This window comes from Serinus canaria, chromosome 9 (genome assembly GCF_022539315.1).
Source record: "Serinus canaria isolate serCan28SL12 chromosome 9, serCan2020, whole genome shotgun sequence".
NCBI classification, from domain to species: domain Eukaryota; kingdom Metazoa; phylum Chordata; class Aves; order Passeriformes; family Fringillidae; genus Serinus; species Serinus canaria.
The window spans coordinates 19,730,064-19,749,550 of NC_066323.1; positions in this window are offsets into that span (position 1 = coordinate 19,730,064).

The window sequence follows — 19,487 nt, forward strand, 5'->3', positions numbered from 1 at the left end:
CTGCTCTCCTTGCCCAGTCCCCTCCTCCAGAGCACTCAGCAGGCATCCCTCAGAGGCTGCTGGATGTGCCAGGTGGAGCTGGAAGGAGCCCATCATCCCAAGGGCTGGCTCTGCAGCTGCTCCTCTGCTGTCCCCACCATTGCCTTGGGTGTGACAGTGACCTGGGGACAGGGCACAGAGCTGGGCTGCAGGCTGCACCCCAAAACTCTCTCTGAGGTGAGCTGCTGTTGAAAGCTGTCTCCCTCAAAGTCAGCCATCTGTGCTGTTTTCCCTGGGAGTGATAAACACTTAAGGGTCACCTGCTTTCTTTAATCTCCTCTGGCTCGTATTCATCTGAGCTGCACATCATATTAATTATGTTCCTTTTATTCCTGCCCATGCCAGCACAGAGGGATCATTACTGCTGCTGCTCCCTCTTTTTATTGTCTGGATGCTCACAGTCACGAGCTCTGGAATCCTGGACCACGAGAGGACACTTTGCTGATCACCTTCCTTCATTAAGAAAACTTAATTGTAGTGCTGATGGGAAATTGGATTAAAGAAAATAAACCACCCAAAAACAGCCATAAGGTTTCTTGTTGGATTAAATATTAAAATTAATAATCCAGAGCTCCATTCAGCTCTGTATTTATGTTAATATTTAATTCAATAACAGCCCGTGGTTTAGAACATTTTCCCATTTGTTTAAAGCACCGGATGAAATTGCAATTTCTGCCTAAATTGGAGCAATATGGAGCTAACTGGGTTATGCTAATGAGGAGGAATGGCAGCTCCCAAAATCCTCTACCTGGTGGTGGTGTGGGGGGGGGTTTCAGCAGGGGGAAGGGGAGTGGATGGAGAGGCAGCAGGGAATGCAAATCCTGCTGGCTGCAGGGAAAGCCTGGCAGCAGGAAAAGAGGCTGCAGGACCAGGGTGCAGATCCCAGAGACTGGGAGGGCTCCACGTGCAGGAATCACTCAGGTTCCAAGCAGGTGCTGCCCCTGTTGTGGTGCCTCTGCAGCAACAGGGAATTTGAGGATGCTTGCCCCTGGAAAAACCACTGGGAAGGGCAGTGAAGATGCAGGTCCTGGGCTGGGGGACGTTCTGGTTGGCAGGGACACGTCTGGAGGCCTTGCAGGTGGATCTCTGCTCCTGTTTGGGATGTTTTCTCCCACAGAGGCTTCTAGCAAAAACGTTGCCACACGAAGTCTGGGGCTGGGATGTGATCCAGGCTCAGGTGATGTTCAGAAATGGGTTTAGGTTGCACCAGGGTGGATGTTAGCAAAAATTCCTCAGTGAAAGGGCTGCCCAGAGTGGTGACACCCTCCCTGGAGAAGGGATTTAAAAGCTGTGTGGATGTGGCATTTGGGCACACGGGTCAGTGGTGGGGAGCAGCTGGACTCGATGGTCTGAGAGGGCTTTTTGATCCTAAATGATTGCATGACTCTGTGGGGAAGTGGGGTCTGGTGTCAGGCTGGTCCCAGGCTGAGTTTTCCACTGATGATATGGAACACCAAGCAGGATGCACCAAAGGACAGCCTTTCCTTTTCCCAGTGCTTTTCTCCTGGCTGGAATAGAGCTCAAGTGCTGGTGCAGTCCTGGGGTTCAACCTCAGCATCCCACGAGGAGAACTGAGCCCACAGGGAGAATCCATCACTCAGGAGACTGAACAATTCCCTGCAGAAAAGAATCTGGGAAGGACTTTAAAAGCCCTGCTCTGTTTCTCTCCTTTTCCAAGGGATGGAAAATGGACATTTCCCAAGGGTGGGCAGAGCCCCTCGCCCAGGCTGGTGCTGGGATTTCATCCTCTGGGAGATGTTTGGTGTCACAAAAGCTCTTTTCTTCCCCAGGAGAGCTCTCATCTTGAAAACCAGAATAATTATGGAGTGACATGGAGGAAGAATGTGGAACACGGAGCAATGATCAGTAAAACTTAAAAGCTTTGGAGGTGGAGTTCCCAGTGAGTTTCCTGAAGTTTGGATACAGACCCAAACTTCCTTGAACCTTTTGGGGCCTAATTAAATTCGAGGGGACTCATAAAAAAAACATGCATGGAAGAGAAAAATTTTTGCTATGAAAAAAAAAACCAAACCTGCTTAATAAAACAGATTGTGTGCAAAACAGAAATCTGGGCCTTGTGAAGGAAGAGTAAAACGACACTAATGAGCAGAGTCTGAGTGTTAATGAATGGGATTAGCATTCCATTACCTGCAACTCTTATAAATAGACCCACCAATTTTAGGTTCCCTGCTCTTCAAAGAACCTGATGTGATTTCTGGGGGTGTTTCCATGTAGTTAATTCTGTTTTGTACAAGGAGAAACTGAGGCAGAAGCCAATCACTTGACCCACCCCTCAGGCCTGTGGCTGGGGTGGAGATGAGAACATTGAGGTTTTACTTTTAAAGGGTTTGATTTGGACTTTGGGCAGTCAGAACCCAGCAGGCACCATCCTGAGCTCTGTGTGTGGAGCAGCTTCCTCCTGGAGACAGCTGTGAGCAGCTGGCAGCTCCTGCAGGTTCTTCCCTGCTGGATCCTGAGTGTTTTATTTTTCTCTCTGGACCTTGTGTGAACTTTGGTGCTTGGGAAATACCCCAGGATGGGGATGGCCCTCATTCCCAGCTGGATTTTGTCCACATGCAGTCCCTTCTGTGCAGCTGTTGGATGTGACAGCAAATGTTCCCACCAGCCTTGGCTGGGAACCAGAGCTCTGTTTCCCAATCTCTGTGTCAAAGGGCAGTGAACCATCTCCTCTTCCATCCCCACATGATCCTCAGCCTGTCCACTGAAAGCCAGGAGTGGTTTCATTCTTGTTTCCTCGCCCTTTTGAGCTCTTCTGGCGTTGCCCTGTTCATCTAAAGTTCTTCTAAGCCTTCTGATGTTTACATTTTTGTAATGGAGTTTCTTCACGCACTTTTCATGTAAATAATGATTGTTTTGCATTCCTTTCTGGAGGAAGAGAGAATTGATGGACTGTTGGTTTGACCAGTGTGGTTGGAGAGGTGGCAACTTCATCCTCCAATCCACTGTCACTTTTGGAATTCTATAAATATCGAGGTCCAGAAATAAACCTGCCTTTTTTGCCTTGGACATCTCAGTGTTTGAATGTCATTCATTTCATGTCCTACTGCAACATTCTGGGAGTGTTGCCATCCACTTTGGAGAAGGATCCCAGTTAGAGCTGGCTAGGACTGGGAAGGATGGGCTGGTTTGATGGGAACATCAGGAAATGAGTGTGCATGGATGTCCTTGTCACCTCCAGGGGCTGGAGAAGGAGATCCCTGCCCTTCATTTTGGCTCTACCGAGACTGATTTTGGGGAGAAAGGTGTAAAAGAGACCAAACCTGCTGTGGGAGGGCCCTGCTGGTTCCCCCAGGATCTCTCCTTCCTTCCTTGTCATTCCCAGCCAAACTGCTGTGCAGTGATGGACACGCTCAATAACATCCTGGAGAAGGAAGCTGGGATGAGGCACTCTGCAAGACTGGAAGGATTCAAGAAGGAGGGACCGGTGTGTTCAAACCTATGGGCTGGGATTCCTCTCACCTCACCAATCACAGCAAAACAAAGTGTGTGCTCAGGCTTTAGCTCTCTCTGCTCCAGGCAGAAGCAGATTCCATCCAGAAGGACATTTTTCCTGTCCCAAAGGGTGTCCATGATGAATGGGATCAGGAGTCCTCAAGAGATTTTGCCATCCTGGTGACAATAGAGAAAGCACAGGCAACTTTGAGACTAAACATCAGACTTTTAGCTGTTAACAGAAACAAGCCCTCTTCCCTCCTGGAAAAAAGCACAAATAACTGTAATTTCCCCAAATTTCTGACAGCGAGCCTTCATTTTTTCAGCAGCCCTGGCTGTCAGGCAGAGCTGCTGCTCTGGGAGGAGATGGGTGGTGCTTGGAAAGAGGAGTGAGGAAACAGCAGGGCACTGCTGTGCCTGCCTGAGAGCAGGATTGCATCTTGATGGCCTTCCCTGGCTCCAGGGGCAAGCTCCAGACCTCTGGAACTGCTCTGTCCTACATTGCAGAGCAGGCTGAGGAAGGAACTTTCCTTACATTTTCCAAGGAACAGCTTCAGTCTTATAAAAAACCACTGGGATTTTGTCTGCTATGCCCTCAAACAATGTAGGCAAACAGATTCAAGAGCCAAGGATGGGTGGGCTGAAAACATGGAGGGCAGAATCTCCTGGAACAGAATGTAGGGAAGTCTTCCCCTGTCCATCTGCCTGATCCATGACTGCTGCTTTGCACAAATACCTGTCCTATTTTTTCCTTTTTATTCAGAGCAGAGTGCAAACGTGTTGTACATCAGCTCTTGAGGCCCCTGCATTGCCAGCAGCTTGCAGAGCCTGGAGCTGGGCTGGTGTGGAAGCAGACACAGTTTTGGGCTGGCCCCAGGCTCTGCTCCCACCACAGGGGGATGAAAGCAGCCCTTTCTGGGAGGTGCCTCTTCTCCAGGTTGGGGATCTCAGCAGGTGCTCACTGAGGCTCTCATTTGGCTGTCTTGCTACTTTCCCCTTCCATTTGGGAACAGATGAGCAGGGAAAAGGCACAGAGGACAATATTTTGCCATTTTTTACTGCTGGAAGCCAGGATGAGCAGCTTTGTTGGAGCAGCAGTGTCTCTGCAGGCTCCTGGCAGGTTGTCCATGGACCACGGTCCATGATGTGGAGGTCCTGGGGACTGGGAGGGCTCTGACTCTACAAGGGGAGGGAAAGTTCATCCTCCCCTTGCTTCCAAACATGGATTTGGAAAGTCTCCTCTGTAAAGGAACAAGGGGTCCCTTGGTAGGACAAGGTGGAGTGTCCTTAAGCTGAAAAAGGGCAGGATTAGGTGAGATGTTGGGAAAGCATCATTCCCTGTGAGGGTGATGAGACCCTGGCACAGGGTGCCCAGAGAAGCTGTGGCTGCCCCTGGATCCCTGGAAGTGTCCAAGGCCAGGTTGGACAGGGCTTGGAGCAAGCTGGGATAGTGGAAGTTGTCCCTGCCCATGGCAGGGGGTGGAACTGGGTGGGCTTTAGGTCCCATCCAACCCAAACCATTCCATGATTCCATGATTTTAATCCAAGCCCTCATCCTGCTCCTCAGGTCAGCCTGCTGAGCAGAGGTCCCCCTAGGGAGATGCAGGTCAGGAATTTGGGGCTCAGTATCTCTCCCAGCTCATTGTGTCTCATTTGTAAATGTGTTTGAATTCAGACTGCCAGGCTGCCGGTCAGACCCGTCACCTTTGGACACCTCCTTCTGTGCCAGCAGGGAGAGGCCACCATCCTTGGGTGAGCACCAGGCTGGGAGCTCTGCTGGCACAGCATGGGGACCTGATCCATATCCCAAACCCCCACAGAGTCCCAAAAACCCCCACAGAGTCTCCAACCCCCCTCCTGACTCACAGCAAGCAGCATCTCCCCTCCTCAGAGGGAGCTGCAGCACAACTGCAAACGCCCACCAGGATTTCACTGCCTCTTCAGCCCTTGCACAGGGCTTTATCTTTTTTTTTCCCTTTTTTTTTCCCACCTCAGGGGTTTAAGCAGCACAGCAAGTCCAGTAATGAACTGTTACTCTGGAAAATAAGGTTTTCATTAGGTTAGGATTCAGCCGGGGTGTCTGCGTTCCTCGATAATGAACCGTGAGATTGTGCAGAGCCCCGGCGTGGAGCAGGGCTCAGCTCATCTCCTGCCATCATTTACCACTGATCACCCCCCCAGGGGCACTGCCACCAGGGCTCCTCCTCCCTGAGAACCTTTCTTGGGGTCAGACTGTCCCAGCCCTGCCCTGCCTTCTCACTGCTGACGGCCTCCAGACAGATGCTGGTGTTTCCTCGGGTGTTTTCAGGTGTTCATTACTCATCACTCACAGGTCCGTGTCTCCTCTGGTGTGAAAACATTAATAACAGCTTTGGCTAAACACAGAGAGATCATTTATTTCACAAATCCACAGAAAATTCTGCCTGGCTGGGATTAAAGCTCAGCCTTCCTTCGCAGGTGAGGCTTTCAGGGCATGTTTTACCAGGATTGGTTTTCCATGGATCTGCCCTTTCCCAAGCTTGTTGCTCACCCCCCAGCCACATCCTGAGCTGCTGGTGGCTGCTGGAGAGCAACAGCCATCAAAACTGAGCCCGAGCAAGGCACAAACACAGGGATTTGGAGTTGTTCCTGCCCTGTCTGAGGGTCTGGAGCAGCATTCTGATGTTTTTCTGGATCTCCCTTTCCCATCTGAGGTTGGAGCAGGCAGGATCTGTGCCCTCAGCCCCGTGGCTCTGCCTCCCCATCCCTGCAGCAGCCCCTGGCTGCTCCTGGCACCGCTCACCTCCACCAAGGACAAGGAGCAGTAAATCCCAGCAGCCTCTTAAAAAACATTTTAATTAAAAAAACGACATAACAGGAGCTTTAAAGGACATGAAAGACAACAGCTGTGGAGCTGCTCCCCGCTCCCCCTCCCCTGCCTCCCCCTCCTCTCTGCAGTGCCTTTCAGAGTGATTTTCATGTAAAGCTTCTTGGGTTTCCTGGTTTCTGGCCTCCATCTGTGGCTTTGAGCACGGGCCAGCCAGCAGGGAGGGCACAGGCAGCCCCTGGGCTGGCAGGAGCTGGGCACAGGAGGGGACAGCCTGCCTGCCCCAGCCCAGCCCAGGCTGGAGCTGCAGAGCCCACCTGGAGGGGGGGATTGGGGGTGTCAGGGAGGGTCAGACCTGGCTTAGGCAAGCTTGGGGCTCCAGCCCAGCCCAGAGCAGGAGCAGAGCTGGTGGAGGGGATTGTCCTGGGGTCCAGCTGGAGATGTGACACATGGCCTGCAGGGCAGGGTGTCCTTTGGAGATGGCCAGCCATCAAAACTGGGCCAAACGTGGTCCCAGCTCAGCTGGTCCACCCAGCCTGGGGCCAGTTGCTGATGTACCTGCAGAGCCTGGATTTGCTCTTGGCTGGATGGGAGTCCCAGCTGGCAGTGCTGGCACAACACAGGGGCTGCCTGGATGTGCTGCCCTGGCACAGGAATGCCCTGGCACAGTGGCCACCATGGCTGCCCCATCTAGGCCAGGCTGCTGAGGCCTGAAATCTGCTGCCCATCCCTGTTTAGATGGGATTTTGGGAAGGAATTGTTCCCTGTGAGGGTGCTGAGGCCCTGGCACAGGGTGCCCACAGAAGCTGTGGCTGCCCCTGGATCCCTGGGAGTGTCCAAGGCCAGGCTGGACAGGGCTTGGAGCACCCTGGGATAGTGGGAGGTGTCCCTGCCCATGGCAGGGGTGGGACTGGATGGGCTTTAAGGTCCCTTCCAACCCAAACCATTCCATAATTCCATTATTTTACTTAAAATCTATTTCCTGGGACCAACACGGAGAGTTTTAATCCAGAGCTGGGGATCTCCAGCCACCTCCTCTTCCCAGGGGATCCACACATCTGGAAGATACCCCCAAGACCACAGAGCTAAGCTGGACCAGCTGTTCCAGAGGGGTTTCCCAATTCTGTAGCTAACAGTAATACATGATTTAGGTAAAATACAACGCGGCTTTAGTGATTAGAAGGAATATTTGGATTTTTTTTTCAGGAAATCTGATGAGAAGGAAGAGCCCTTACACCATGATGAAGAAGAAAAGATTTTGCCACGTCCTTTCTTTGATGTATTCACCCCCTCCCACCCATCATGTCCAACATCTCAGGCCTAAAATCATCAATCAAACCAACAGAGTGAAGGCGGGAGCAGGGCCAAAGTCTTCCCACTGGGATTCTCCACGCTTTGCATTTTGCAAATGTAAAGCCCTCGCCGGTTCAGGGCTTCCAATTAGAGCTGGGCAAATGAAAACCTTCTCAGCTCACTGCCCAATCCTGCACCAGAAATTCAAATGAGGAATGGTTTGGATCAGAGCAAAGTACAGACCCTTTCATTTTTATTTTTTTTTTCTTCTCCCAAAATAAACCCTTCTCCTTCCCACCCTGATTAATTTTAGATCCCATGAAATGTTTTATTCAATTGCAGAATGAAATGTCATTTCAGAACATTAGCTGGAATAATATTCCTTTTTAAAAAGTGCCAGAGCAAAGAAGTTCAACTTTTAAGACCTTTCTTTTCCTTCCTGCATGGGTGTAGGAACAATTTTTTTTTCCTGATAACAAAAATACAAGATCTTTGAATTTTTTGGTGAGCACCCAGTGGGATTTTAAGCCCCTGGAGAAGGAATATGACCAAACACCACTGGGGCTGGTTTTGCTGGAAGCACAGGTTGGCCAAAATAATTTTCATTCCCAAGAGCTCTCTCCCACTTTCTCTGGCTCTGCTGACTGCTCTTTAATCAAGCATTTAAAACCCAGCTCCGAGACTTCCCATCAATTTCCAAATCTCTCAGACTTTGTGAAAAAAAAATCAAATAGATCAGGAAAAGGAGCACAGGGGAGGCCACTGGAATGATCCTGGCTGGAGGGGTGGGATGGGATGGGATGGGATGGGATGGGATGGGATGGGATGGGATGGGATGGGATGGGATGGGATGTGATGGGATGGGCTGGGATGGCTGGGATGGGATGGGATGGGATGGATGGGATGGGATGGGCTGGGATGGGATGGGATGGTGGTGGATGGGATGGATGGGATGGCTGGATGGGATGGGATGGGATGGTGGGTGGGGTGGGATGGGATGGGATGGGATGGCTGGGATTGGGCTGGGATGGGATGGGCTGGGATGGTGGGTGGATGGCTGGGATGGGCTGGGATGGGATGGCTGGGATGGGCTGGGATGGTGGATGGGATGGGATGGGATGGGATGGGTGGGATGGGATGGGTGGGATGTTCCTGGTGTGGGGGAAGAGGGAGGTTTGGGGAAGGGCAATAAATTGGTTTTCCTGTGTTCTGGGGCCACGCTGCCGTTCCCAGCATCGCAGGCGGATCTGGAGGCAGCGTTCTGAGGGGATTAGAAAAGATTTATTTTCCTTTTTTCTGGAGTGAGATGAAAGGGGGGAGGGGGAGGGACAGGCAAGCAAGGAGTGCTACGGAAAGGAAGTCATTATTTTTTATCTTTTCCAATGACCTTGTTTATTTTAGTGCTGCTTGAAAGCAGCTTCATTCCTTGAGAAAATTTGGAGGTATCTGGAGACTGGGGCTAGTGAGAAAGGGAAAAAAGGGAAAAGGGAGCTGGGTGAGCTGAAGAAATATGGAAAATAAACAGAGTAAATGTAAACTGAGCTGGAGAAATACCCACATGGCCTTGGTGCTGTGATGAAATTCCATGTCTAGAGGAAATGTTCCCCCTATCCAACCTGGCCTCAGACACTTCCAGGGGTGGAGCAGCCACAGCTTCTCAGGGTAACCTATGCCCTAAATTCTCCCTTCCCTTAAATTTTCCCTTGCCATTCAAACCCATTGCTTCTTGTCCTATCCCTACAGATCCTGATAAAAAGTCCCTCTCTGTCCTCCTGCAGCCAGCTCAGGTCCTGCAAGGTGCTGGGAGGTCTCCACTTCTCCAGGCTGGCCAGAGCTTGTAGGGAACAGAGGCATCATCAGTGTCACTCCCCTGGTCCTTGCCCAGGCTGCATCTCCTGAAGGAATTCACTCAGATCCATTGCAAGAGGGATTTCATTTGGTTTTCCCCTCTTTATTTCAGTGGGCTTTGATTCTGGCTGGGAAGCAGCAGAAGCTCACTGACATGCACAAATTCTTCCTCAGCCTCCTGGACATTCCCATTGCTCAGGGTTTGGAATGCAGCACCCCATTCATTTAACCCTGCTGGGTTGGTTTGGGGTTTTTTTCCTGTTTTTTTTTTCCTTAAGCACCCTGCTCTGTTCTCCCATTATCCTCTGTGCTGGGATCATCCCCTGGAAGGAGCTGGCTGCACCACAGAGGGAACACCAGAGGTTCCAAACCCAAGCTGATGCTGCCTTTGAGGGGTGAGCAGAGCTCCCCAAACCCTCTGGAGATGCTCCCTAATGTCCCCTCATGGTCCCCATAGCCTCCAAAGCAGCAACGTGTCCCTGTCCAGCTGGTCCTGGAGCTGCACTCACTGCCTCTTCCTCTGCATTACACCAGGACCATTCAACCTCCAGCTCCTGGTGCTGGAAAAATCCACCCTGAAAAGCTCCCAAAGGGCAAGGTCAGCTTGGCAAAAAGCCCCTGGACCAATTTTAGATAAAACCAAGCTCTGCTTTAAACCCTTGTCTGGGGCTGGGCTCCATGGGTTACTCAGAAATACTCCTGAAAATTCTCCCAGTGCCCAATTTGCATAGCTATAAAGGATCATAAATAATTCCAGGTGCTGGGATTTAATTAGTTGACCTATACCAGGGAGGAATTCTGGCCTCATTTATGGAAATCAGAGTAGTCTGGAGGGAGCCCAGGGCGTGAAGTGGCCGTGGAGTTGCTGTGGGAGCAGCCTGGTGAAGGAAGGGATGGGCCCAGCCCAAACCCTTACCTGCAGCTCCTCATCAATCCCAGCACTAGCCAAGGGTAACTGAACCTCAGTTCTGCCACTGGGAGCTGCTTTTTCTCCAGGAGAAGTCCCAGAGAAGCCCATTTGCCATCAGGGTGGGGCTGCCCAGGACAGCTGTGGCCGGTGGGATGTGCTGAAGGCTCTGCTGTGCAAGCTGCAGGACCCTGTTTCCTCCAAATACTGGGCTTGCAAAGAGAATCCTGCCTCTTTATCCAGTGCAAAAGCCAGCCAGGCATGCCTGGGAAGCTCCAGCTAAACTCCAGGGGCTTTAGGATGGCTTTGATAAGTGCTGTATTCAGTGGGAAGGCTCCTTCTCTAGATTTAACCCTCAGACTTCAAAAGCAATAAGGAAAAAAATCCCACTTTTTTGTATTTTAACCCACTGCTCTGAGCTGCATCTGAAGCCGACTGAAGAGAAAAGGAGTGAGTAAAGGTTGGGCTGTGGGGAGCAAAGGCAGGCAAGAGAAAAATGAGATGAAAAGGTCTTTGTAGTAACTGTGCTTCCACAGGAGACTTCCCAGCTGCTGGCTGGGGTCTTGTGTGATCCCACAGATCCTCCTGGGCTGCCTCTGCTGATGGGGGCATGTGGATAATCCCAACCCCTGCCCCAAACCACGGCAGCACGGAGAGGCTTTTAACCAAAATTAGCCCTCACCCAGGAGAAAACACCTTTTTGTTCCTGGGGGGAAGCAGTGCCAAAGGGCTCCGTGTGGACCCAGCCACCACTGCGGGAATTTCACCCTGGCTGAGGCAGGCAGGGCTGTGCCCAGGGCAGTGCCTGGCACTCCAGAGGGATCCCAGCACAGTATCCCACATTCCAAGCCGTGTCTGAGGCAGCAGGGCTATTATAAATAATTTATTCTCTGGGCAGAGGAGGGAGGAAGAGAGAGCGAGCTTTTAATTAAAATGATATCTTACAGATCAAATAAATATGAATAAGATGCCAAAAACAACTGTATAAATCCCAAACATTCTCCTGTGTTTTAATTATTTGTGTTGATAAAACAAGAGCGGAGGCATTTGGCTCTGCTCGGAGGCTGCGGAGGCGAAAGGTTACACTGGCATTTTTTATGTTCTGTGCAAGGAACAAATGTTTCTGAAGCCCAGATCTGACAAACTATAATTCATATCAGGAATTAAATTGGAATTTAGAGAACAATTGTTAATATTTCAAAGTAATTGTTTAAGAAATTATCATTTTGGTATCTGCCGCAAAAATAATTACCCACCACTAATTTTTCTTTTTCAAAGGCTGCTATTTGCTGGGATAATGTTGGAAAGATGAGGAGTTTGTGCTGGGAGCTATTTATGTAGTTCAAATGAGAAGATAAATAGGAAGGGACTTTCATGTTCCCAGGCAAATGAGTCTGACTAATGTACAGCTTCGAGCTCAAAAGTGGGCCTTGGATTTATCTGGAAATTGGGGGGGAATTTTCTGGGGATGGGACGTGCAGGAAACAGCAGGTGAGAAAATAATCAGAAGCTGTGCATATTAATTAGGAAATGGTCCTCAAATAAACCCTGAGGGCTTGGAGAGGTTGGTGAGAGGTACCAGCATCTTACCTCCTGCCTTGGCAGGATTCTGGGGTGGAAAAGGAGCTGCATTCCTGCTTCTGCCCTTCACAGGGCATCTGAACATTGGAAAGGAGCTGAGAACTTGAATATTCAGAGGATCACAGGGAAAAAAGTGGGGTAGAAGGGATCATAAACAGCTGCAGCCCACAGCTTGAGGATGGGGTTATCCAGATCCTGTCACATCCTGCTCCTTCCCTCTGTTGTGCTGCTGAGGAGGAAAATGCATCCTCCTTCCTCTAAAAAGGGCTTTCCTCAAGGGATGGAGAGAAAGTGGAGCAGTGGCAGCACCAGGAAAGGTCCAGCAGTTCCAAGGAGTTGCTGTGGACTTCTCTGTTCAGACAGCACCTGGCAAAGGGAAGAGATTTCCATCAAAACAGTTTCAAGTGCAAAAGGAGAAATTATTTTCTTGGGTTTGTTAATTTTTTTTTTTCAAAATTCTTATTCCATCTTCAGTGGAAATAATTCCCAGCTGCATTTTGAAATATCTCCCTTCCTGCCACACTCTTTTTTTATCGGGTGACTTTTTCTCCAAGCGATGTCGATGGTGACTTTTAAAATGCACAGGGAGAAGCTGCACTTTTTTCCAAGTCTTCCAGGAAAGGCTTTTTGTCACCTTAACTCCCATTTTTTTTCCTCTGAATTGTCACCTCTGATACCCTCCTGCTTCCCCAGCCACCCCCTGGGCCCCCAGTAAACCTGCCCAGTTTTGCTGTTGGCCCCTGGGATGTTTTGTCTGAGCCAAAGGTTGGTGCCTCCCCCCTGAAGGACCCAATAACCCTGTCCAGCCACCTCCTGGGTGGGGGAGATCCTTGTGGATTTGTCTTCCAGCCCCTCCATGCCACACCTCCCCTTCCCTTTGATCTCCACACTGCCATGAAGACATTGGTCCCTAATGAGGGACACACTTGATGTGGTGCTTAGAGATTCCTGGAGAATGTGAGGGAAGCAAATAATCCCCCTTGGATCCATCCTCCCAGCTTGCTGTGAGCACCCCAGTTCCAAAGCAGATCACAGGAAGATGTTGGTTATCAGCAATAACCAACATCTTCCTGTTGGTTATTGCTGGTAACCTGTTGGTTATTGCTGGTAACCTGTTGGTTATTGCTGATAACCTGTTGGTTGTTGCTGGTAACATGTTGGTTATTGCTGATAACCTGTTGGTTATTGCTGGTAACATGTTGGTTATTGCTGGTAACATGTTGGTTATTGCTGGTAACCTGTTGGTTATTGCTGGTAACCTGTTGGTTATTGCTGATAACCTGTTGGTTATTGCTGATAACCTGTTGGTTATTGCTGGTAACCCGTTGGTTATTGCTGGTAACCTGTTGGTTATTGCTGGTAACCTGTTGGTTATTGCTGGTAACCTGTTGGTTATTGCTGATAACCTGTTGGTTATTGCTGGTAACCTGTTGGTTATGCAGTAATTAAGGCAGGTTGTGCTTGCCCTGGATGGGGCTGTCACTCTCTGGGAGCTTTCAGATCCAGGTCCCCTCACACACCCGGAGTTTGGGATCCTGCTGTGCCAAGCTCTGGATTGCCCTGTCTGTGCCACGGACTTGTGGTTTAGGAAGGATTGGTGGTGGTTTCAGGCCCTGGTTTGTGCCATCCCACTGCTGCTGTACCACAGAGGGACCTGTGAATCCCAGCTGAGGATGGGTGGGAGAAATCAGAGAGGGAAGTGTTCTCTTTCCCCATGAGAAAGGGAGGATGATGGATTCACACCCTCCCAGGCCTCCTGCTCTTGCAAGGCAGTGGGTAATCCATGGGAGCTCCTGCTGGAGCACAGAGCTTGTGGCAGCTGCTGCTGGATCCCTGGAAGTGTTCCAGGCCAGGCTGGACAGGGCTTGGAGCAAGCTGGGATAGTGGAAGATGTCCCATAGCATGTCAGGGAGTGGGACTGGATGGGCTTTAAGGTCCTCCCAACCCAAACCACTGCATGGGACAGTTTGAAAAATGTGGGGGAGGAATGGGCCCTTTTGTCTCCTGACCCCCTCTGTTGTGGGATGCTTTAGTGGCTGAGGGAACAGGGTTTGGAGCCCTTCCTTTGGGAAGCTCGTGGGTACCATGGATCTGTTCATGGTATCAGAATAACAGATGCCTCTGCCAGGAAGTTTATCCTTAATATTAAGCCAAAATTCTTCTATTCTTAGTTTCACAGAATGGGTTGGTGTGGTTGGTGGGACCTTAAAGCCCCACCTGCTGCCATGGGCAGGGACACCTTCCACTATCCCAGGGTGCTCCAAGCCCCATCCAACCTGGCCTGGGACACTTCGAGGGCTGGGACAGCCACAGCTGCTCTGGGCAACCTGTGGCAGGCCTAACCACCCTTTGAGTACAGATTTCCTTCCCAATATCCTACATAACTCAGGCCCACTCTCCTTCTTCTGCATCTGTGGAGAGACATTAAATAAGAAAATCTCCCTTTCCTGCTGTTTGTCATCCCTAAATATCAGAACTAACAACCCAGGCTTCCTTTGCTCTTTCCAACCTGCCTCATAAATCATCCCTACACCACTGGGAGCATTTCTGAGCTCTTCCCTGCCTTCCCTGGCCATGGGAATGGGCTGCAAATTTCCATGTGGATCAGATCTGAATTAGTTGCCTTAACCCAGAGGCTAAAGAAGGAGTGATTCCTCTCTCCTGCCATGCATTGATTTCACAAAAGTTAAATGCTGTTGGTTTGGGGTTTTTTTCCTCTGACACAACACAATAAATTGTATTTAGTGTTTTCCCTCCCATGAGGTTTGTTATGGGAAAAACAAGGGGTGGAAGTGGGGAGGGAGAATCCAATCCCTTCCCAGGTAAAGCTTGCCCCATCACATACTGGGGTACAGGGAATGGGCTGGTTTCCTCTCGGAGTCTGCCCATCCCACAGCTGTTCCCAGCAGGGTTCTGAGGCAGGATTTGGCCCCTCACAGGTTCCCAGCCTGTTTCCCCCAGGAGCACAGCCTGTGGTGGGAGTCCTCTTCAGCATTTGAAGCACTCCTGCTCTCTAAGGACACTTGCAAGGATGCCAGGACACATGGCAGATGCACAGGGAGCTTTTCCCACTGGTTTTCCAGCATGAAACATGCCCAGCTCCACCTGAGAGCACTCCTTGGCATAACCACCCAAAGCTCTCAACATCTGGGTGGGTTTTTTGTCTTTATAGGCTTTATAATAATGCTAAGAGCCATATATAATAACTAAATTATTGCTAATAATGAACTGATTTGATTGGTGTCATGTTAGACACAGAAAACACCCCCAGGGAACAGAGGCAGGACAAGATGAAATGACCTCAAGTTGTTCCAGGGGAGGTTCAGGTGGGATACTGGGGAGATTTTTTCACTGGAAGGGTTGTCCAGTCTTGGCACAGCTGCCCAGGGCAGTGGTGGCATCACCACTCCTGGAATGCTGAAAAGCCATGTGGATGTGGCTCTGGGGGACATTCATCAGCGGGGGCCTTGGCAGTGCTGGGGTGATGGTTGGGCTTGAAGGTTTTCCAGCCTCAATTCTTCCATGATTCTGAAGCCAGGTGGGAAGTGAGGGAATGTGGTGTGATGAAGGGAGGAATGGACACAGGGACCAAGCTTTCCCTGCTGCAAAAGCTGTGTATTTGCTCTGAGAACACCCCAAAGGAGAGCTGGGTGTTTGTCTGTGCTGAGGAGGGTCCCAGGAGGATCTCTGGGCAGCCAGGGGGGTGTGGAGATATTTTTGTATCCAGGGGAGCTGCTTTGAGGAAGGAGCTCTAATTAGAGGAAAATATTTGATCTCCGTAGGCCTTTGGTGAGATATCTCAGAGAGGCAGCAGATGTTGCTGAAATTATTTTGTTCAACTCTTTCCCCCCCTTTTTCTCCTTCTTTCTTTTTTTTTTTATTCTGAGGCACATTGAATTAAAATCCAGTAAACAGTTCATGGCACTTTGTTGAGAGGTGCCAAAAACTTGCTCGAAATCAAAGCTGATGCCTCATGCAAAGCAAAGCACATCCCTTTGCCTTCCCTTTGGAAGTCAGAAGTTATCCTGGGAGCTGCCAAAGGCTCCCCAAAACATGTGGTGGCACAGCAAGGACAGGCTCCTGTTCCTGGTGCCACCCTGGCTGGCACAGCATCCAGGTGGTCTGCACTCTGCATGGTCCTGCCTGGAACCACTCCTTTCCCAGGAATTCCCCTTCTTTGATGAGACAGAAGGGTTCCAATCTGGATCCTTATCCCCAAAAGAAGCTCTGCATAAATAAAGGGCTGCCTAAAGATTCCCCAGATGGTCTCGTGGGGACTTCTCCAGGGTGGGCTCAAGAGAGCAACTTTTAAAAGACATCATCAAACCAGGTTGGATCTTCAGTTTAAGGAGGTTTAGGACTCCAAAAGCCCCATTTTTGAATATTTTGCAGTCCCCACACTGGCAGCATTAAACCAGCTCTGAAGAGGTGTCCAGTTTCAGAGAGCACCAGCCACGAGCTCCACTGGACAGGTGCAAAAGTGGAAAAAATTGTTCTCCTGGTGCAGGGGAGGAAATGCAGTGGGTGTGGAATCATAAAATCCCAGAATTTCCCGAGCTGGAAGGGATCCATTAGGATTGAATCCAACTCCTGGCCCTACACAGGGCGCCCCAACAATCCCACACCCTAAATACCATCCTCTAAGCACAGGCAGGTCCATTGAAATTGAGATTAATCACCTTGAATTGTCATTGTCCAAGAATCCACAGAGAACCAGCTACCCAGGAAACATCAGCCAGAAACCTTGTTGGGATTAAATAGTCAAAACAAGGGCCTTGATGGGTTTGCTTGTCTGGTGTTCTTGGGTTTCTGTGGTTGAAGTGACTCCTGAGGTGTTAGAAAGTCTCTTTTTTCCCAGCCCCACAACCAAAGAAGAAGTGGAGATTCCTCAGCTCTGCTTTTCAAGGCTGTTTATTTTCTCTTATCTGTTCCATTCTCTCTCTGCCCTGCTGAGATCTGTCCAGCAGGTCAGGTTGAGGCACAGTCCCTGCCCTTGGGCTGGTGTTGGCTTTTTATACTAAGAACTACCTGTGCTTTATTTACAATAATTTTCCAATAGCCATCACTATGTTAGAAAGTCTTTATCCTAAACCAATCCCAGCAGGAGATGGAGGACGAGAAGAAGGAGAAGAGGGACAGGACAAGCCCAGATTCCTCCATCTTCCCCCATTCTAAATCCCCAAAATTCTACTTTTTCACCCTGTGACAAATTCACTATCATCCTCAAATGCTTGTGGCTTGTAACTCTTCACACGAGGTTGGTAATTGTTTCCATGGGCTAAAATCAAAGGCACAGGTGGTTTTGACTCTGTGCCAAGGTCTCTGAGCCCCTTGCCAGGGTCTGGAGTCCCCCAGGGCAGCCAGAGGAATGTCCTGGGCTCGGACATGGTGTCACCCCAAAAGCATCTGCAGCCCACCCCACCGAGCCCCACAGGACAGGTCACTTCATGGCACTGAGGGAGCCAGGGCATCGATCCCTTCAGCAGACGATGAGCAGGGTTTTGCTTTCATCAGGGTGGTGAATATTAATTGATTTGACAGGCTGCAGCTCGGTAGAACACGAGCAGGGGCATCGGGGCATCGCTGTATTAATTAGCAATGGTGGAGCCGCTTTCAGCTGCTTCCGAAGTTTAATCAATATGCTCCATTGGAGTCCCCAAAGGCTTAGGGAAACAGCCTTTGAAATCCTTTAAATTGTTGCCTCTGTGAGGTTTCAGGCTCTTGGCGTGTTCTCGTTCTGCAGCTTTTCCTCCCTCCCGGATCCCACGGTGACCCGCCAGGACTGGTGTGGGAGGGGTTTCTGATTTGGATCTCCCATTTGCATTGGCCAGGAATAGAAACAAATGAAAGAGATGTTCTGTTTTAGTCCAATAATAACAATAATAATGGCAGGCACTAATGAGCTGCCCTCTGCTCCCAGTTCCTCTCTGCAGTAAATTACCTCCGTGGGCTCCGTCTGATGGGAATGGGCACGGCACCATTGAAACCGGGTCTGGCTGAGCCCTCGCACACTGCTCGGGCTTTGATTTCACACAAAGCAAGGCTTGAGCTTGTTAAGACATTTTACTGAGAGGGAGGGAGGGAGGGAGGAGGAGGCAGAGCTCCAAATAAAGCTGGGAGTGAAACTGTGGAGAGAAGGGGATGGAGGAAACGCGACATGGGGATGGGGAGGGGAGATAGGGGAGGCAGGGATGGTGCTGTGCTCTGAGTGCTGGTGTCTTCCAGGAGGTGAGAGGAAAGCCAGCTGGAGCTTGGGGAGCAGGAGGAGGAAGGCAGGAAAGCAGGGAGAGGGCAGGGAGGGTGGCCCACCACTGATAAGGCTGCTGGGGACACCAAAAAGGAAAGGCATCCAGGGAAGGGGATGAGGGCTCATCCCCCAGGGTTTGGGAAATTTCTCTGACCTTCAGGATCTCAGACAGCCGGGGGAGGACATGGGGTCACTGTCACCAGTGGCTTTACAGGGAGGTTGCACAAGGTGTGAGGAAGGGAGGGCTGTGCACCCCTTGCAGAAATGTCCTGGTGTCCTGGTGTCCCGGTGTCCTGGTGTCCTGCCTTCCTGAAGCCTTTGCCATGGGTTGTGATGAGCTCAGTGCTCGTCCCAGAGCCCAGCTGAAGCTGGGACAATGCCTCTCTCAGGGGACACCTGAGGTCTGAAATCTTTGTTATGTGGCAGAACCACGGAATTACAGAATTGTGGAATCCCAGACTGTTTTGGGCTGGAAGAGACCTTAAAGCCCATCCCATTCCACCCCCTGCCATGGGCAGGGACACCTTCCACTATCCCAGGTTGCTCCAAGCCCCATCCAGCCTGGCCTTGGACACTTCCAAGATGAAGAGTCCAAGAGTCCAAAACCTCTCTGGGCAATGACTTGTCTGTTCTTGGCCACCTCTCCAGCAGACCCCGGTGCCTGCTGAGTCCTGAAATGCATTTTCCTCGAGTTTCTGACTTTACAATTTGTTGCAGTTTTGGCTTCTCATCCCTCTTCCAGACAAAACCTGCCCAGCTGTGCCCACAGCAGCTTCCCCAGCACGCTTCCCCCCGTTCCTTCAGCAATTCCAGTTGTGTGACATCCCGAGGTCACTGCTACAGATGTCACCCCAGCCAGGGGACACGGGGAGACCAAACACTGCTCTCAGGGCCCCAGCATAATTATCCCAATCCCAGAGCCAGCCCTGAGCTGTGCCTGCTGCTGCTGCTGCTGCCACACAGATTGCTGGCACGGGCACATCCTGCTGTTAATAAAGGAAGATCCCCAATCTCTCTGTGGGCAATGCTGCTTGCTGTGGGCAAGGCACTAAATCACAGCTGAAGTTTCTAGGCCAGAATATTTCCACTTTTGTTTTTTGAGGAATGAGCTTCCTAAAAAGTGTGAGGTGAATTTCCAGGCCTGCCTGCCTTGGCTCAGGGGGTCATGGGTGGAGAAGGAGCCAGCAGGAGAAGGCTTAGACCATCCTGAAGTGATGCTGCACAGGTGACCAGATGAATTAGGGGAAAATAGGGCTGAGAGGGACCCTGGACTTGTGTGTGTCCCAGCCTTCCCCAAGGCAGAGTTAACCCTT